Here is a 13,205-nt window from a genome sequence, read left to right as displayed (position 1 = left end):
CTCTAGGTTTCCTTCTGATGACATTACTCTAGCCTTTCTAATACATTACTCTAGCCTTTCTCTTTCAATCATACTCATAAACAGCTTTGTTAATTACACTTACAGTATTGTGCTGTCATCACATAGTATTTTGCTATTCATTTCTGAGCCTTAACAATCAACCTTATTGAACACTCTTTATTCCTTAAGCATCAATTGCCTAATCTCTGCCCTCATGTATCTCCTGATAACCTCTGCTCATTAAAATTAGTTCATATGAGTAAGACCACACTATATCTATCCTTCTGTTTCTGGCTTATTTTACCTAGCATAATGTCCTCTAGATTCATCCATATTATTTCATGCCTGACACTTTCAATCAGTAACATTTGGGTTGTTTTTATTGATACATGGAGCCAAACAGTAATCCATTGTATGTAGACATCACAACTTGCTCTTCCACTCATCAATCTCTGGATCCTTGGACCACCCCCATACATTGACAATCATGAATAATACCACCACACACATTGTTGCACAAATGTCTATTCATGTCTCTGCCTTCAGTTGTTCTGAGTACATACTTAGTAATATGGTTGCTAGATACAATGGCAATTCTATACTTGATTCCTGAGGAACCACCACACTGCCTTCCAGAGGGGCTGCACAGTTCTACTTCCCTGTGAGTAGTGAATAGGTGTGCCTCTTTCTCCACATATCCTCCAGCTCTTGTAGTTTCTATTTATTGTTTTAAACAGTTTTATCCACATACCATAAAATAATTCTAGGTGTACTATCAATGGCTCCTGGCATAATCATATAGTTATGCATTGACCACCACAAACTATATGAGAACATTTCCATATCCTGAGAAATTTTAACTAGACAGCCACTAAGACTCAGTAGATATAGTGTGAATTATGAAATCCATATTATAATGCAGTTTTTAGACCTTATAATACAATTAAAAAGTTCTACTAATTATAGCTAGCCTTTTACTGTGAATTTTTAATGGAACATAGTAATTAAGTGTATGATAAGACATGTATTAACAAAGAATGTTGTTCAAGACTCTTGATGCTCTTTGGCATAAGACACTTATCTTTACATCTTGTCAACTTCTCAGAAAACAGCTGCTGATACCACATTCCACAGAAGCCTCCACTTCACTCACCCATTTCTGCCAGAAAATATTATTTATCAATTTCCAGTATTGATTATAATAGGTAAAAAATTTGAGCTTCTGAGATTTTTTGATAACTTAATTGGCAGCAGTTAACATTTTTAAACATTTGAATTATTTGCAAACATCTTCCACAGAAATGGGGGGTCTTTTTTAGCACTCACTCCAGGTATCAACAAAAGCAACCCAAACATTACTGAAAGGAAAGTTCTTATTCTAATTAACAATAAAGTATTTCTCTTGTAATTACATAAAATTTATTTTAGAGAAAAAATGTGTAATGTCAGTATCCTACAAATTATTCCTTAGGTACACTTTCAAAATCACCATGTTTAGAATCCTTCAATTATTAGGTCCTCGTTGTCATAAGAATGCATGTAAAAATGCTTTGCTGTATTGGTGAAATTATTCACATACGTGATTGGAAATAGCTCCTTCTGGGTAAGTAGCTTCTGTTGTTATTAGACTGGCTTAATGGTATATAAATTGGCTTTTTTGGTTCTGAAAGCAAGAATCATTGATCTATGTACAAACAGTTGTGGAAGCACTTTCATTATTCAATTATGCACTTACAAAGTAATCTAATTTTTTATCAGTCTTTCTGATGTAGATTTTCTGGGACTCTAAATATATTTTGTTGAAATAAGTTTCTATTACAGTTAAGAGAACTGAAATATGATTGGCTTTCCGATGGTTTTATTTTCTATCCTATGAACATGTTATTACAGATGGGAAGAATTTAATGAATCATGGCATGTGATTACATCATAATATTTTAGAGGAAGAATCCCAGGATCTCTGTATTATGCTACTTTTACCTTTGATGTCTTTTCCCTTCTATCTCATCTTTCTAAATCTGGAATTCTTAGAATATCAGAAGTCATCAATGTAGAGTTTCTAAGAGTACATGCCCTGTTGTTTCAGTAAATACATGAGCTGTTTCTCTCTTCCTCCAACTGCTTTATATCCCTCAATATGCCTCACAATGGCCACCTTAATATTCTACTTACCCTCATGGCTAATAGCGTCGGCTTTTGGCTTTGAACACAGCTGAATTTGAGTTGCAGCTCTGAGTACATAAAATTATGCAACTACATTAAGCCTCAATTTTTTCATCCAAATTAGGGAGTTGGTAAAGACAGTGTACCTCCTAAAGACACAAGGTATCACAAGGCTTTAAAGTCAGGAGCTTGTATTCTAATCCTGTTTCTATAAATAAACAAAAGTGATAGTACTTTACATCAAAAGTTTCTTAGTTTTATTGTGATGATTATGTAAGTTATATGTAAAGTGCTTAGACTATTGTCTTGCACATGAGAAGCATTACATAAATATTAGCCATTATTAGTGCAACCTTATTCATAGCACTGTTGATAAGGTGAGAGTAGTGAATAACAGTGTGACAATTGAAACTATTTTTTGTTGTTTAGCTACTTCTGTTATTCTCTATAAAGAGTCACTATATGGATGGATATATAGGTAAGTAGGTGGGTAGATAAGATGATCAGATAGATGATAGATATTTCCCTCATTTAATCCATTCAACAATGGATTTTTGTTGTCATTCTTATATTAGAGATAAGAGAATTTATGCTTAATATTCCAAGATCAAACAGCCCACTTGTGACCAAGATGCAATTCCTACCAATTTTTTTCAAGTCTAAAGCAAAGTACTTATCTTTTCTAAATATAAAGGAAACAGCAAAATTAGGTAAATTATCTCTTGTCCTGGTTTTACTGTATCTCATTCACACTTTCTCAGGCAAGAACAGAAGACAGAACATTGAAAATGTGATTAACTCTTCTAATACACAATAAATTTCCTTGTACCCATGTCTAGAGGGTTTTAATGATTTAAATAGAACAAGATATAGAGTTCTTAGGATTATTACTACCTTAGTATTCAATACATAAATAAGAGAGTGAACCCCAATTTTAAAAATTCTATTTCTGGATCTCTTTTGCAACACTAATATAATTCATTGGATGCTTTGTTTTGCATATTTCCAAGACATTTTTCAAAGTCAAGTTCAAAATCTTTGTACTTTTAAAGTCAAGTTCAAATTCCTTTTACTTCTAGAAATATTTTGAGACCCCAGAAACAGTGTTTGATATGATTTTCATAACTAAAACTCCAAATTATGCTAGCCTAAAATATACAGCAGTTATTGTTGTTTACTAATTATATTTTATCAGTGAGAGGTCATATAGAGTAAGTAAGTCATATAACTATAACATAAACTTATTTATTTGGTTACTTTATTCATTCATCAACTAATATTAATTGAGTGCTTACTAGAAGAAAGGCATTGTGATAGCTTGATAAAGATAATGGCACTTTAAATTACCATTGTCAATGTCAGCAGCATTAATCAAAACTGACAAAATGTATAAATATAAACTCAACTGTCCATCAACTGATGAATGGGTAAATGAAATTCATATGTCCATACAATGGGATATTATTTGGCTATATAAAGAAATGAAGTACTGATGCATGTTACAACATGGATGAAGCTTGGAAACATGGAAAGTTAAAGATGTCTGACACAAAAGTCCACATATTATGATTCCATTTCTTTTAAATATTCAGAAAATAGAGATAAAAATAGCCAGAAAGCAGATTAGTGGATGGTAAGGACTGGGGATGGGGGAAATCAGGTTGGAAATTGACTGCTAGGGTGTATGGGGCTTCTTTTGGGAGTGATGAAAGTGTTCATATATAATGATAATGGCTGCCCAAACTTGTGAATATTCTAAAATACTAAAAGATACATATTTTAAAGTCTGAATCTTATAATATATTTTTTACCTCAAAAAAGTTTTTAAATTACCATTAAAGTGCAGTGGCATTTCTAAATAAAGAGGTGAATGAAAATGTTTCATAAATGGGAGAAAGAAAATGAACAGTAGGAAGGAGTTGGAGGTATAAGTATAAGCAGCTGTTCTCTTTGAGTTTCACTGGAGAAGAAAGGCATATATGTAGGTCTGACCGGAGAAGGAAGGTATTTATGTAGGGTTGCTGTAAAGCATAACATTAAAATCAATTTCAAGTTAAAAAGAAATGAAGTTCCGATTTATGTGATGTCATATTGAGTGAAATAAGCCAGACACAAAAAGACAGATATTGTATGATGCCATTGATATGAAATAATTGGAATAAGTAAGCCCATAGAATCTTAATCAAGAATGTATGTTTCTGGTGGCTAGATAGGGGCTAGGGATTGGGGAGTTAATTCTTAAATCGCACAGAATTTCTATATGAGTTCATTGTAAAGTTTCAGTAATTGATGGTGGCAATGATACCAAAATATAATGAATAGAATTAACAGCACTGAATTATATATGTGAATGTGGTTAAAAGGAAAATTTTATATTTTAGATGTTAGAATAAAAATGAAATGTAAAAGCATAGGAGCAAAACAGAGGATTTTACTGCAATGATGGACTATAGTTAATAGTACAATTATAGAAATGTTCTTAAATAAATTATAACAAATGTACACAAATTAGAACACATGTCCCACACTAATACAAGGTTTTAATGATGAGATGGTACATAGGAGCTCTGTGTTTTATGTATTTTATGCATGTTATTTCTGCAAACCTACAATTCTCTAACAAAAAAATATATTAATCGAAAATAATTTGCATGTACCTTTCCTGGTAATGACCTATTTGGTGACAAGAGTGAAGAATTAAAAGCTCAGTGTTTTGAAATTATTGCAGTATTCATGGGAAAAGAACAGAGCCAAATCTAATTAATCTCATGTTTTCATTACACAGAAGTGTGAGGGCAGGAGCCTGAGAGATTTTTAAGTCCCAAGTGTAATGAGCAAAATAAAATGTCGTCTCCTTCCAGAGACAAGGACAGAAACACCTGTACAACTCAGATAGGTTGATGAGTTACCAATTTAGATAAAATAATGGAAACATATTTTTGGAAAAATATATTTTGTAAAAATATATAAGAGATTTGGAAATGAGTCATTTTATTCTTCCTTTCTTGGGTATAAAATAATAAAATCTGCAAACTACAGGCCCCCAAAATATTTTCTACTTAAAGGTGAAACAATTTCATTGATCACATTACTATCCATACACACACATAGCATTTTTAATTTGTTTTTTTAATTTATCATCACAATCAACTTTGTTTTTCTTTTTCATGAAAAGTAACATGTACATAAAAGCAGTAAATTTCAAAGCACATAACAACAATTAGCTGTATAACAAATTCCAGAGTTTGGAATGGTACACAATTTCACATTTTTAGCTTTTTACTATGAGCATCTCCAAGACACTGGAGATTAAAAGGAATATCAATGTAATGATTCAGCAATCACTCATTTGCTGAACACTACCTTCCCTGCATAAATCCACCATCACTTTTGATCTTTCTCCTACTCTTTAGGGATATTTGGGCTATGCCCATTATGATTTTTTCATGTTGGAAGAGGCTGTCAGTAATATGTGATAAGAGGATGGAACTAGTTGATATTCTGGAGAGTTGGTCCTCTTTATTTTAGAATTTAGCTAGTCTAAGGATGAATTGGGAGGTTGTAGGTTTCCAGAAAGTTGTTCTAGTTCATGGTACCTTTGTAGAATCTTATATGTCACCCTGGGTGTTCTTTAAGAATGGTTTGGCTTGGGTTGGAAAGTTATGATAGGTAGCGATGTCTAACTTAAGCTTACATAAGAATGACCACAAGAATAGCCTCTTGATTCTCTTTGGACTCTCAGTCACTGATACAATATTTGTTACACTTCTTTTCCTCCTTTTGGTCAGGATGGTATTGTTGATTCCATGGTGTCAGGGCCATGCTCATCCTTGGGAGTCATCTTCCATGCCACCAAGGAGAATTTCACCCCTAGATATCATGTCCCACATAATGGGGTAGACAATGATTTGTGGGTTGTGCTTAGAGAGAGACACTACATCTGAGCACAAAAGAAGTTCTCTATTAGTAACTCTTAGGTATATTTATAGGTAGGCTAGGCTCATCTACTACAAACATAAGTTTTACAACAGCAAGCCACATGGCTTATTGACTTGGGTGTCCCTAATGTTTGACACAGTATCTGAAGCTTCCCCAGTGGTAAAGTTTAATAGTTCCATATTTTTCTTCCATCCCTCAAGGGATTTTGCCAATACTTTTTGAAGATCTGCTTAATATACTCTGGGATATATCCAGGCATTATATTAAGCTATAGAGGATTAAAAGCTTTCATTCTTATTTTGGGCTCCCTGTGTTTGGATTTTTTAATTGATTTATTCAGACAGATTGAGTTAGATCAAGTGCTATAGAAACTATAGGTTCTGGACAAAATAAATTTTCCCTCCTTTGGTCTTAAATAATAGATGAAGTTCTAAAATACAGTGTCTACCTTACCCCTGCATTCTGAAATACTTTAATCTCAACCTGATCTACTTCATTCTTTTCTCTAAACATCAGGTTAAACATATGCAAAACAGCTTTTCAAAATCCAGAAATAACAATTAGGACTCTGAACTAAAAAATAATTATCACTCTGGACTAAATAAGGGCTTACAATCAAAGCCCTAGTTAACTTATATGTATTTTCTAGATGAGACCATACAATATTTTTTCTCTTTTGTTTCTGGCTTATTTTGCTTCACCAAATGCCCCACAGGTTCATTCACAATGTTGCATCCCTCACAACTTCAATCCTTTTGTAGTTTCAAATCCAAGCACAGTATTTGATCATATGTATACACTCTTGTTCACCCATATATTTCTCAGTCAGTGCATTTTTCAATCACCTCCTTCTATTGGTGATTGAATGTCCAAAGTCAATATCATACATATACGCTATCATTTGCCAATATACTTATCAGTCAATACATCTTTCAGCCATTGCCATCTGTTGGGCCTCATGTATAACACCCAAAGTCTGCTGTCCATTGACATTCTCAATTTTACACAAATGCGTTGTTCTCAACAGAAAAGACAACCAAGAACACACCCTGACCAAACAGAAGATCCAAATCTCCCCTTAACTCTTGTCCCTCCCTGCACCATCTACCCCTGGTATTAATGTGGTATTGATGATGTTTTTCTGTTGAACATAACCTATAGCATGTAACAGCAGTTTTCCCCATACCCTCAAATTATACACTTTCTACAAGATTCATACTTTTGCAGTAGTTCATGCAAGATCTTATCTATATTTGCAGTGTTAATCAATGGGACACATGAGTCTATACAACCCCTCTCAATTATGTCCACCTTCAATATGCAATATTATTTATAGACCCACTAGTGAACCACCTTCACTTCTATCACATCTATTCTTCTCTTACAATTAAGTTCAACCTCATTAGCAAACCATTCACCCATCTCTAGCTTCTCTAGGTCCCCTATAATCTGTAACATAAGCCTCTGATTTTACCTTTACCACAGGCATAACATTTAAATCATACAGTATCTATGTTTTTGTGTCTGTCTTACTTCATCCAGCATTATATTTTCAAGGTCCTTCCATCTTGTTATGTGCTTCAGGGCATCATTTCGTCTTACTGCTGCCTAAATATTCCATTGTATTTATATACCACATTTTGTTAATCACTCATCTGCTATGAACATAGGTATGCAAATGTTTGTGTCAACACTTTCAGCTCTTCTTTGTATATAATGAGTAGTGGTATTGCTGAGTCAAAGGGTAACTTGATATTTATTTTTCTGAGGAACTGCCAGACTGACCTTCCATAGCAGCTGTACCATTATACCTTCCCACCAGCAGTGTGTGTGTCCCAGTTTCTCCACATCCTCTTCAACATTTGTAGTTTCCTATTTGCTTAATAACAGCCATTCTAATAATATGTGTGAGGTTGCATGTCATTGTAGTCTTGATTTGCATTATTTTATTTAATTTAGATTCATAAGAAAACTTTACGGCTTTTATCATTGTACAAGTGTATATCTGACTTTTAGATTTTGTTTTCAGTTTTATCTCAAAAGTAATTGAGGTGCATATTACAAATATCACCTTGTGAAAATTCAATTCCATATGGATCACATGCCATATTTACTTAGGTATAAAGCTAAAACAAAATCATCATGTGCATTCTAAATCTCATATCAACAGAGAGATTGTACACACATACACAATCACAGCACACACATTAACGTAAATACACACTTACAAAAGAAATGGAACCTTACATATTTCAGAAACACTTATCTCATTTCCTGTATCTTTTTAAAATGGAAATGTCAATGTAAAACCCAAAAGAATGCAAATGCATATGTAGAATTTCACTGTTTCTATGTTTTTTTCAGCACTTCTCTTTCACTGGTTAGGAAATTTGTCCTTTTGCACTAGACTACTTTTTTTTTACATGGGCAGGCATCCCTGCCTGCTGAGCCACCATGACCCACCCTGCACTAGACCACTTTTACAAATAGGTGATGAATATTGTGGCAAAGCAGTAATACCTTCATATAGAAAAGTTCAATATAATATACTTCATATCTCACTAAGTAGTAAAGACAGCATAGACACCAAACAGTTACATTGTATATTTTTATTATTGTCTGAATGATAAATAATAATAATAATAAAACAATCACTTTTTCTAGAACTCTCATGTAGGTATTTTAATGCAATTGTGATTTTTTAGGCACAGAATAAATGTGATCATGGTTTTTTGACAATGTGAATACTTTCAAGCATGTCAGATCATTGATCTCACATCTTTGAGCTTTGTCTCTCTAACGTGGGTGTCTTTACCAAAATATTTTGATAATGGAATGAGATTACAATTAATCCAATTAGACTCACTAATGTAAAAAAGTGAAGGCCAAGAGAAATTGAGAATATGAGGAGTTGCATAGCACATGAAAGACATCCACATATAGGTCAAAGGTTCTCAATTCTGATCACAGATAACTCATAAGTGTGAAATAGCTAAGAATGCTTCTTTGGAGACTAACCCTTGTCTGGATAACAGTCTGAAGACAAAGAAGAAAATTCACAGGAACAAGTAATTTCTTGATTTAAAGGTAATAGTTTGTGGATGTCCAGAGAGTTAAACTTGCATATACCATTTTCTTGATTATCTTTGCCACAATTTGGTTAGCAACAAAAAAGAATGGACAAGTAAAATTGCTCCTCCTTGACTGAATTTCTTTTCTTGGGAATAGCTACTAACTCTGAGATCAAAGGGACCCTATTCACCATCCTCATGGCTGTTTATCTCATTGATATTCTGGCAAACCATGGACTGATCATTTTAATTAGAATGGATTCTCAGCTTCATACGCCAATGTACCTTTTCTCAGCCACCTCACCTTCTGTGACCTCTGTTATTTCACAGCAATTGGGCCCAAGATGCTACATGTCCAGCAGGATGTGCTCCATGCTCATGGCTGGGGTTTACCTGATGGGAAGGATGGATGGTCTGACACATACAAATTTAGCATTCCACTTATGTTTCTGTGGGTCAAATGAGATTAATCATTTCTTCTGTGATTTACTTCCCTTTTACCTCCTTTCATGGTCTGATACACAGGTCAGTGAACTGGTATTATTCACCATGTTTGGCTTCATTAAACTGAGTACCAATTCAGGTGTTCTAGCATCCTATTGTTATATCATCCTATCAGTTTTCAAGATCCAATCTGTTGAGGGAAGATTCAAAGCTTTCTCTACCTGCACTTCCCACTTGACTGTTGTTGCAATTTTCCATGGAACAGTGGTCTTCATGTATTTCCAGCCCAGTTCTTCCTACTCCTTAAATCAAGACAAAATAACTTCTTTGTTTCACATCCTTGTGATTCCCATGTTAAATCCCTTCATTTATAACTTGCAGAATAAAAATGTGAAAGAGGTTTTGGAAAGGCTGAAAAATAAAAGGTGATATTAAATATGATATTAAACATGTATGTATGTGAACAGATGTGTGTGCATTTGCGCTTGTTGTTTTCATAAAATCATGTGAAAATATGTAAGAAATGAGTTGCTTCATATACTAATTTTTGAAAGAGTGTACCAAATTGCAATAATCAAAATTTTGCATTTCATTAAATGGTTATGTTTCATTATAAGTCCTGAATTTATATATATAAGTATCTCATTGAATAAAACTTGCCTGACACTTCTTGTTTTGTCAAATTTTATTTGTTCAAACTTTCATTTGGGTGCTATCTCAATTATTTTAAAATGTAATGCATGTTTATTAAATCTCTTTTCTACATTTAGGTGCTTAGTATTATGATGAATCCAGCTGTCCTTATACTAATGAATAATCTCATGGAAAAGCAAGCAGCAATTAATTTAGCTTTCAAAAATTCAGAAATTGCAAATCATCACAAAATAAAAACACCAGCGAAAATCCAAAACATAATGCTGACTTTGGTATGCAGAGAAAGATTTCCCTCAATGGAGTAATTTTGTTACAGGTCTAAAAGATAAGCAAAGATGTACATTAAGGAAATGACAGGATTATGTGCAGAAGAAATAGCAGTTAGAGAGGACTTGAGGAGGACAACAAGTTGCCTGAAAGAAGTCCAACATGCTTAGAATGTTTCCTTAGAAAGAATAAAAGCAAGAGCTGGAGGAAAGTAATCCTTGAATAGTAATTCTTAACTCTTCCATCACTTCTGGCAAAAAGCTTTCTTTCTCTTCCTCTTTCTCAATCCATGTTAAATGCTACATTTTGTATTCATAAGCAATGATCTCCTCAAGACATTTTTACAATGTTATTTTTTTATTAAATCATTTTCTCCAATATGTGAATATTTGGGGCTTAATAATTAAGTTTTTCATTCCCAATATACAAATAATCTGCTTCATGTTTTTGATACAAAGTGGGAAATCAGATAAGTACTAAAATCAAAATGTTAATGTTAAGTGCTGATTAAATGTTAGTCAAAACTAAATATATATTGTAGCTTGTAAGTACATGTATTTCATGATTACTAGAAGTAATAAATGTATAAACAAATACATGCATACAATTTAGGAAAAAGGAACATTCATTGATGCACTTTCTTGATACTCATCTACTTTTTCTGCTTCAGTTCTAGCAACACTCAAGGACACTCCTACTTAGATAGCTATAATTGTACAAGCTAAAGTCATTGAATGTCTTAAACTTGATAGCTAACATTATAAAATGACCTGTGTGAAAACAGTCTAGTATAGGAGTAAAGCCCAAGGACTTCCTGTGTTTTACAAATCAGCATTTCTTTGTGAAACACTTGGACATGTTAGGAGAAAGCACAGAAGTAGAAAAGGCCTATGGAAATTATTGGTTCAGAAAAAGCTTTAAAGGGTTCTTCCTCCACCATATTTTCTCAGTTAACTGATGCTCTGTTGAAATTGTTATTATGAGCAGCCTCATGGCAGAAAACTGTGTTTGAAATTGAGAAATTGAAGTTCAAACAGTGGAAGATGTGAGAAGATTGACAATATTTTGGAATATTTAAACATGACATCTAATTAATTCATTTTGCTTCCTATGACATTATATATTACCACTTCTAAAGGTCAATTTGATCTGCAGACTGGCTCCTTTATACACCTCGTGTGTATAAAATAAGGGGAGAGATATTTTAAGCCCTATAAATGTTTGACCATAAATGGAATTGATTACTTTGAATGTGTTTTCTCTAAAGGATTTGAGTATGTGTATAAAACATCAAATAGAAAGACACCTAGTATTGATTACCCTGCTTGACTTCATTAGTGACAATTGAGAAGTACTAATGTTCAATGACCCTGTAAGTAGGAGATATACATTAAAGCCAGAAGCAGCAACTTTATCTCCCTTAAGTGATTTCTTCTCAGTTCTCCATTAGTGCACCATTCTTTTTTCTACATGGGCAGGGAACAAGAACTGAACCTGGGTCTCAAGCATGGCAGATGAGAACTCTGCCTGCTGAGCCACTATGGCCCAATACACCATTTTTTCTCTAATACACCGTTCTTATGTGTAGGAATTTCAGTGACAAGATTCAAGGAATACATGTAGGAATATGTCTATAAAATATGCATGTACAAAAAATTCATGATAGAGTTATTTACAATAATATAAATCTGAAAACAACTCAAGTTTTTATCAACAAATTAGATCAGAGTTGGGATTTTTTGCATGTTGTTAATACTATTTTAGAATTTGCAGGCAATAACTTTTCTGTCACAAGCATTCATGTTTCTTCCTGCATTGCAACAACCAAAAGCAATATTAAATGAATTGGGAACAAATGTGTTCTCATAAATTTTTATGGGTGATATTTACAAATCACTGTTCTATATAAAACATAATGATTGATGTGGCTTATTGGACTACTATACAGCAGTGAGAATGAAAAATGATGACAACAAACAGTGACATAGAGAAATTCCACAAACATAAGCTTTAATGAAAGAAGCTAGATATAATTGTATATAAAACAATGATTTCACCACAAGGTTAAAAATATACAAACAAATGACTTAAATTGGATGTCAACTTGTGATGGGTGTGCAGATGATTTCTGAGATGCTTAGTGATGTCCTATCTTATGCTGTGGGTTATGGGTGCACAGAATTTTAATTTCTGCAAAATCACTTAATACATACTAATTATATGATTATTTTCTAAAATGTTTCCAAAATCAAAGACTATTCATTATCATATTCAAACAGCTGTTTCCTTTCATTAATATTTTTTCAATGTGTGGTAGATTCTTATATGTAACAAGTATTCAAATATATTTGTAAATTTGATGTAGAATACAAATTTCATAGAATATATCAACCAATGCTCATTCTTTATTTTATTCAAAATGTCCTGTCTTGTAGACCAATAATGTTTTCATCAACACATGGTCACTTCTACAGATTCATCATTATCAGTGAGACTAAAAGTAGTTTGTCACTAGTGTCATGCAGTGAACACTGTTTCATAACAGTCCACACCTTAGGGACAGAAAACAATTCTCTGAATAAGGTGGTCTTGTATATAGACAGTTGAATACATAATGTTCTTTTAGGAGCCATAGGGTCACCCAGAAAGCCTTAAACCTAGACATAT

General features: G+C 33.2%; 1 pseudogene; it reads left to right on the top strand.

The window, feature by feature from the left end:
• Positions 1–9,275: 9,275 nt before the first annotated feature.
• On the top strand, positions 9,276–10,046 carry LOC143662467 (olfactory receptor 5W2-like; annotated as a pseudogene).
• The last annotated feature ends 3,159 nt before the right edge of the window (positions 10,047–13,205 follow it).

Source organism: Tamandua tetradactyla, chromosome 18 (genome assembly GCF_023851605.1).
Source record: "Tamandua tetradactyla isolate mTamTet1 chromosome 18, mTamTet1.pri, whole genome shotgun sequence".
Lineage (NCBI taxonomy): Eukaryota > Metazoa > Chordata > Mammalia > Pilosa > Myrmecophagidae > Tamandua > Tamandua tetradactyla.
The sequence above is the reverse complement of the archived record's forward strand: the minus strand, read 5'-3'. Positions and strand labels throughout refer to the sequence as shown.